The following is a 7,930-nucleotide window of genomic DNA, read 5'->3' as shown; positions in this document are numbered from 1 at the left end:
TGAGGTATTGTATTTATTATCACTATTCTTTACACTAATCCTACAAAAGAGTTATTAATATCCCCATTTTATAGTGAAGAAACTGGCGCTCAAAGAGTTCTTGCCAAATTCAAATTAGCTTGGAAGAGGCAAAGCCTGGATTTTAAGACCTGTTCCCTCACACTTAATAGCTACTTCCCTCATTTTTTTTTTTAATCGTAATCTACAAATTTATCTTACAAAATATGCTTCACCATATGGTTTTGGAAGTTGGGCAATAACAGGAAAGAAAAACACCCAGTGGTGAGTATTTAATTGGGTTTATTCATCCCTTCAACAATGTCAGGAACATGTGACACCCATAAAAGGAAGAAGCCCCCATTTGCAGGGAACCCAGGCTCTACTGCCTGTGCGCCTTCTCCTGTCTGCAGAGCAAGAAAAACACACAGCAATATCAACAAAACAACTTGATGTTTCTAGACCAACAGAAAATTATATGGCCTTTGCTTGACTTCTTTGCCCAATAAAAGTTTCAAAAACCTGATATTTTATTGTTTAATAGTAATGTATTTAATCATAGTTTGTATTACTCAGCTCCATACCAAAATATCTCAAATTCCCTGTTGTGTTGTTATACCAAAAAGTAGGAATTATGTTATCACATCCTAGAGAAACGGGCATAATTTACCCGGGGAAGTAGGTCTCGTTGTGGGTTCTTAAAGCTGGCAGGAAAGGAGTAGATTTTTTAGTGATTTGGTCTGCTGCTTCTTTGCTCTATGAATTTGGGTATTTACCACTTAGCCTCAGTTTTTTTCACCTGTAAAATGGAGCTGTCACTCTCTCCTTGGGCTACCCTGCTCCACTCAATGGCAATTCTTTCCCTTTTATCCCCATCACCCCTGTGTCATACCTATATACACAGTTAGTGGCCGGAGGATCCTGAAGCATGCACTGATGGAGTAAGTGGGGTGGGGACTATTTTAATCTAATTCACATATACTTTCAGCCCTTATCCTCCCCCACAGCACTATATGTTGGTGTTTTTGTTGCTGGAGTGCTGTTGACAATGATCCTGGCACACGCCTGGCTGGGCTGAGCCCACATTCCAGAGGAAGACCCACACATGGAGAGCTGTAAGCCAGGGTATTTGATTTGGAGCAGAAATCCTGAGAGGGATGGCAGCATGACTCGTGAGTCAAAGGGAAGGATGTGGCTCTGCATGTACTGAGTCTTCAATACAATCAGAGCTCAGCAAAAGAAATTTGCCACAATCACATCCCCATCTGTCCCTGAGTTTCCTCCTTGATTTTGATATGCTTGCCAAGTATTTTCTCCATCCCACTTTACACCTTTTACTTCATGGTGTTCCTTTTCCTGATTTCTCAGTCTCTGAACTAATATATGGCATGGAGTGTCTGCGCCTCCAAAAGGTTCAGTACTATGGGTAGCCGAGCACAGCAATGGAAGGGGCTGGTAGAGAGCAGTGGTTCCCGTACTTGAAGAGGGCCCGTGATGGCATGCAAGCCTTGGGAAATGAAGGGAAGATGCCCTGAGAGTAGGCAGGAGTGGGTGCAGCAGGGCTGCGTTGTATTTTTCTGTCTCAAAAGGGACCACATGATTCCAGGCCTCGGAGGAGTCATTTGATGTGGGGCAGGGCTGGGGGGAGAGGGAAAATGAACATTCCAACCAAGAACACCAATGCAGAAAGAGAACACCTGCACTATACCTGCCCAGCCCTCTCAAACCTAATGAACTCTTTTTTTCCCATCAATTCTGTTAAAAGCACAAAAACAGCTTAGATATCTTCTGTTCATTTTTTTCTAAGAAAGATGGTATAATCATATACTACAGACATTGTCCACAGAACCCAAAGCCCCTCTTTCTCAAATGTTTGCAGTGATCAGAATTCATAGACAATTCACCCATTTATTTTTGCTTTCCTTCCAAGGCTCTTAATTGTCAGTGCAAGCTTTTGGTGAAAGGAGTTTTAAAGGAGATATTTTGCAGGGAGGTAAAGAATGCAAGGTCAAGTGGGAGTTCAATTCGTTTTTATAGATTTGAGAAGTAAACTTTTAAAAGCACAATGGCTGTATCATGAACTGATTGGAGACCAGAGAAGAAACACAGGCTATGAAGTCTGCACTGCTGGATTCTGATCCCACCTTGGGTGTTATGGGCTGTACACCTCGGGCAAGAGTTTGACCTTTTTGAGTGGTGGGGTGAGATACCCTGATGAGTTCATGATACCCAGAGTGGATATATGCATTTAAAGAGAATACATTGGTAAGGACTGCAATAAATGCCGGTTCCATCCCTGTTTATGGTCTCCTATTTATCCATTTCTGGGTAACATACCACCCCCAAATTTAGTGTCTTATAACAACTATTTATCATTACCTCTTACAGTTGAGTTGAGTGAACTCTTCTGGGCAGTTGTTACTTGGGCTCTCATGCTGTGTAGTCAGATGGCTGGAGTCACATGAAGGTTTGAGTGGGTTGGATGTCCAAGATGGCGCCTGGACTTACCATCTGGCTCTTCAGCTTGGATGCCTGGAACAGCTAGAGATGGCTGGACATCTCTCTCACTCTCTGTGCAGCTTCTCCACATGGCTAGCTGGAGCTTCCTCACAGCATGGAGGTCTAGAGCATTCAGACTTCAGACATGGCAGCTGACTTCTCCCAGAGCAAGCTTTCCAAGAACACAAGACAGGTTACCAGGTTTTTATGACTCAGCTTCTGAAATCATATAGTATCACTTTTGCAGTGTTGCATTGGTTACCCAGGGGCAACTCAGAGTCACATGGAAGGGGACCACATAAGGGCATGAATGTCTGGGTGTGTGATTCATTGGGGGAGGGTTGCTGGAAACTGGCTACAACGTGGTTGCAAGTTGGGTCCTTCCTCATCAGTTATGTGCTGAATGAACTGCCCCTTGTGACTCCATGTGCATCTTTTTATGACTCCATGTGCATCTGCTACTCTATCTTTGACATCCTGGAAATAGCACACCTTAGGACAGTTTTCCTGTTCTTGATACAGTCACCAAATCAAGGAGCCATGAACAGATTTCAGTAGATGTACAGTTCATCCTCAGCCCTTCACCAGAGGGTTTTTCACATGTTGTTGTTGTCCTTGTTTGTTTTGGAGACAGCATTGTGTGTGAGGAGCTGTTAGGTGGAACCAAGACGAAGCAAGGAAAAGTGGATTTAGGAAAAATGAAGGATAACAAAGTCAAAGTAAGAAGCTATTTAAGCCCTTAATGCAGCCCGAGTTGATCCTAGAAGGTAGAAGTTCTGGAGAGGAAGGACATTCAAGAACTCCTTTATGCTGTTGTGTCAGGGACGCTATGCCAGCCGCACCTTCCTTGGTTCAGTGCCTCGGTTTTGGAAGACGACAGCTGTTCAGACACTCCATATTCCTCTCTTCATTCATTCAGCAAATATACATTGAACAGCTGCTCTGGGCTAGGAAACGTGTTAGACACTTCAGGAGACGTGAAGATGAATCAGACCCGAATCCAGGCAGAACACAGCCCCACACAGAAACTCCAGAATGTGGTGCAGAGCAGGAGGGGGGTGGAGAGGAATGTCGCCTTGACAAAGAATTGCAGCTCTGTCAGCCCAGTGCTCTGCTTTGCCAGCATGGGGATGACATCTCCTATCACAACTGCCACCACTGTCACTCTTTGCCCTTGAGTCTGTCATTCCATGAGGATTCGACAGCACCAGAACAGTGCTTCTCCCTTTAGGAGGGAAGGAACTTGCTTTGGACGCCAGTAAAATGTGGATTCTATCAGCAACCGGCTCTAAGACTTCCTGTCTCCCCTACAGGTTTGTTGTTAGTGCTAGAGCAGATGCGTGTAAAGTATGTAGCATATTATAAGAAGTTGGATGTATGACTGCTTTTATCTTTGTTATCAAAGTTCCAGATGCACAAATGGTTCATCAAACCATCCTGTGGGTACCTCTAAATCCATGACAAGTTTTTCCCACTTTGCACACAATTGTGATAATTTGTTTACATCTTTCTACACCTGGACTGTTATTGTCTGAGAAAAGTGTGTCCTATGCAACTGTGTACCCCCAGTGTCTAGTAGTGTATCACTTTATTGATTCATGTCACCTCTAGGTTACTAACGATCCTTTCACTTTTTGCAGAAATCACTGTATATTCGGCTCAGTGGCCTCCTGACGATCATTCCTGTTGCCATTTGTTGAATGACCAATCAGATGGGTGGAGTTTTGCGTTATAGAAATTGGCAGCAAGTATCCAATGGGTGAAGAAGGTAAGATGGACCAGCGTTACTGAGTGTTTCAAATGTAACTATATTTGTGGAGATGGAAATGATGGCTTCCAGGCCCATCACACAAACCTGCTGTGGTTTGAACTTTCACAAATCCAGAGTAGAATTTGACAGGGAAGTAGGCCTGGGCTTTGAGGAATGTGATTATTCACTGTTGTTATTGGGTTATCTCTATGGAGCACCTATTATGTTCCCGTACAAGGATGATGGTAGTTTTTTGTTTTGGGGGTTTTTTTTGACTATAGAAGGTTCAGAGGAGAAAGAAGGAACTAAAGGGGGTTATAATTCCTTATCAAGAGCTCGGCTGGATAGACTGACTAAGGCAACCGACATGTTGTTTTTTATCCCCTTTTCTTCTTTTGAAAAGAATTCTCTAAATATGTACAAGGTGGCTTACATCCCACAAGAAAAAGAGATCGCTAGGAGGCTGAACCTTTTAGATCATAAGAGCACTAGATCATAAGCCAGGAGGATGACTTCAGCTCCAAGCCCTGGCTCTGCCGTTCATTGTCTGTGTGCCCCTAGGTTAAGGAGCTCTTCTCTGGGCCACAGGGTGGTTGGATCCAGAGTCTCTAACAGTCCTTAAGTCTTAGGATTCTATGAATGTATTTACCTCCTTTATCTGCTCAGTGGTAACTGGAGCTATATTTTATAGGATGTCCAAATAGTCAAATAAAAATCTAAGAATTAATTCTACCAGCATGACTTTCCACACTTTAGTGTCCTAGACCCATCCTTCCACGTGTCGGTGGCTCATCTCCATGTGTGTGTCCACCAAGTGCCTTAAATGCAGGGGCCAAATGCAAGTCATGATTTTCTCCTCTAAAGCTTTACCTTGTCCTGTGTGCCACATTTCAGCCATAGCACCAAAATTCACTCACATCCAAAACATGGGAGGGATCCCATATGCCTCCCAACCCCTACCTCCAATAACAATTGATTCCTGTTGATTTACTCTCTGACTATCTCTGAAACATTTTTATTTTTCTCTATCCCCACTGCCACCATCCAAATGCAAGCCAGATCCCCTTTCTCCAAGATTTTGCCGCAGTTGCCACCTAACAGATCTTTTTGCCTCCAGTGTTACTTCTCCCCCCGTCAGCTCCAGCATGATCCATCTTTCATACATATCCTGAACAGTGTCCCTAAATCCAGAAATTATGTTACTTTGCTACTTAATCGCTTTCGATGTTACAGATCTGAACTCCTTCTCGGGCTTCTAGGACCCTTCGTTGATGGGGCCACTGTTCTGTTGCCCAGAGTCACTCTCAGCTGCTCTCTGCACACCAAGCCCTCACTGTACACGTCCACTCTAGGATCTACTATAAGGCACAACCTTTATTTCCCCAAAGCCCAGTAATCTCCCTCTCTTCACAAGCTAAGTTTTACTCATTTTATACCTTCACTTGGACCTCACTATCTCTAAGGAGTTCTTTCTGATCCCTGAAGACTGGGCTTTGGGTGTCTCCTAGGCTTTAGTCATCGAGATTACACCATTTACTGTGATTCCCACATTGGGCTGTAATTGCCTGTTTAGTTGTCAGTCTTCCCAGCTAGACCTGAAGGTTCTTGAGGATTGGCCTCATTTTGGAACCACCAGGCTCCCAGTTGCAAGCACTGTATCTGGCGCAAAGTAGGTTCTCAATAAATATTTACTAAACGTATGAATAGAGACTTTAAGTATAGTTTGAATAGAAGATGAAGAAGGGGACCTGATGTTACCACAGAGAGAAAAGTCACAATGTTGACAGCTAACAGGTATTGAGTGCTTACGATATGTCAGGCACATAAGGTCTTTACAGGTATCACCTCCCTTAATCCTTGCAAAAACCTACTGTGATAGATTCTATTAATATCCAAGATATTACAAATGAGAAAACCGAGTTTTAGAAAAGATAAGTAACTTGCCTATGGCCATATTGCCATACTTTTATCCTTGGACGTTTTTATCCTTGGAGGTCTGACTTTAGCTAGATCTTTTATCTTTGACTACTCCTTTCTTTTGTCTTCCCCAGAATTAATCTGGTCCATTATGGACAAAAAACATTTCCTCCACGTAAGGCTTAAGACTTTTCCTGCAGCCCACACAAGCTATTTTTACTTAGATGGTCAGCCCCTGTGGCGGGGGCGTGTAAATCTTTGGTGATTTTCCAGGTGTTTTACACCCATATTTTAATGTGGGTTTGTTCTGGGACAAAATTTCAATTTGGGGAGCCCCCCCCAACTCTTTCTCCCATGTTCTGGTCAACGTTTGTCATGGGAATAAACCAGTGAACGAAAACACTCTTAGTGAAGGCAGAGCCACGCTTTCCTGCAAATGTACCAATATGACTTGGAAATTATGTGGCCAACTCCTCTCACATTAGCATATTTTGCACTCATTTGCTCTGAAGCCTGGCTCAGCAGAGGAAATGCATCCCTCCTCTGGAAATGCCTGTGAATGATGATCATCTCATTTCTGCCAAGCCAAATGGGTCTCTTCATTTCATCCGACCTTTGAATTCTTCAGTAGGACTTGCGGCTGACATTTCCTTTTTTTCTTGGTAATAGGGACAATTAGAATGAGGTATCAATGAAACAGAGTCAGAAGTTAAATAGAAAGTACTTCAATTTAATTTCTCTTCTAGGAAATCGTTTAGGTTTTTTTTTTTTCCACTTATAAATTAAGAACAGCCTGTTTTGAAGAGTTCTGCATAGCTTTTATTCCAAAGAGAGGAAGGTAAACTATTCTAATGTTTGTAGCACCCTTAAAAAAACACAGCATGGTACAGATGGAACAGTCCTTTGATCTTTCAGGATAATCTTCTTGTTTTAGACATAGGATTTTTTTTTTTTTTTTCCCTAGAGGGAGGAAAGGACTTGGATCATATTATAAGGTTTTGGAAGAGCAAAATGAAACTTACCTACAACTTTGGCTCAAGACTCAGATTCTTGATCCCCAATCCATTCAGGATGGCAGTGTTTCTTGAACAAGTGCCTGTGATGTGCCAGGATACAGGCAGGGATGAAAGGCTCTTTCCCTTTCTTCAAGGAGCTTACAGTCAAGGAGCTCTGTATAAAGCACTCAGAATCCTAGTGGGAAGGAAAGAGAGGGTGATGGGAGGTAGAGAGAAAGACTTTTCACAAATGGCTGTGAAGTGGTTTGGACTTAGGGATCAACTCTCTGGCTGACTTCTAGGGAAATCCACTTGAACTTCCATTCCTGGTACATTTTTCTTACTTAGGCACCTCCTCAGAGCAGGAGAGGAATGACCTGAGTAGCTACAGGACAGAGCTTCCTGGCCCTGCTACCTCACTGAGCTTTTAGTAGGGCATTGGGGCACAGATTCAAATGTCTTGAAGCGAAAAGTATTTGCTGTTATACTCATGACAAGTGTACACACGTTGAGACCCTCCTGACTGATAATCAGCAGGGGCTGCTCATCACAGGCCACCCAATTATCTTTCATTTGCATAAACATTTGCATAAAAATCAATCCCAAAAAGCCCCTTGAGGGGGGCAGCTCACCTGTGCTGGAGCAGCCACCAGGCTCTGCATTGTCCCTGACAGTGTGAAATGTCGGCAGCCTGCCTCCTAACCCCCTCTGCCTGCTGGGTCTGTCTGTGAAGGCACATTTCCTATTTTTAGATATAGGCCACTGTGGAGAA

At 43.3% G+C, this 7,930-nt stretch overlaps 1 protein-coding gene across 1 annotated transcript in view; it reads left to right on the top strand.

Annotated features, from left to right (window-relative positions):
* Positions 1 to 7,930, top strand: part of CDH11 (cadherin 11) — a 142,470-nt gene that overhangs the window by 56,013 nt on the left and 78,527 nt on the right. Inside the window, exon 2 of the mRNA XM_082439486.1 lies at positions 4,137 to 4,264. The gene's annotated coding sequence lies outside the window, so the exon portion shown is untranslated. The remainder of the gene's footprint in view (positions 1 to 4,136; positions 4,265 to 7,930) is intronic.

This window comes from Balaenoptera physalus, assembly GCF_965194825.1.
Source record: "Balaenoptera physalus genome assembly, chromosome: 19".
In the NCBI taxonomy this organism is placed as follows: domain Eukaryota; kingdom Metazoa; phylum Chordata; class Mammalia; order Artiodactyla; family Balaenopteridae; genus Balaenoptera; species Balaenoptera physalus.
Note: the sequence above shows the minus strand (reverse complement) of the source record. Positions and strands in the feature narration are given on the sequence as shown.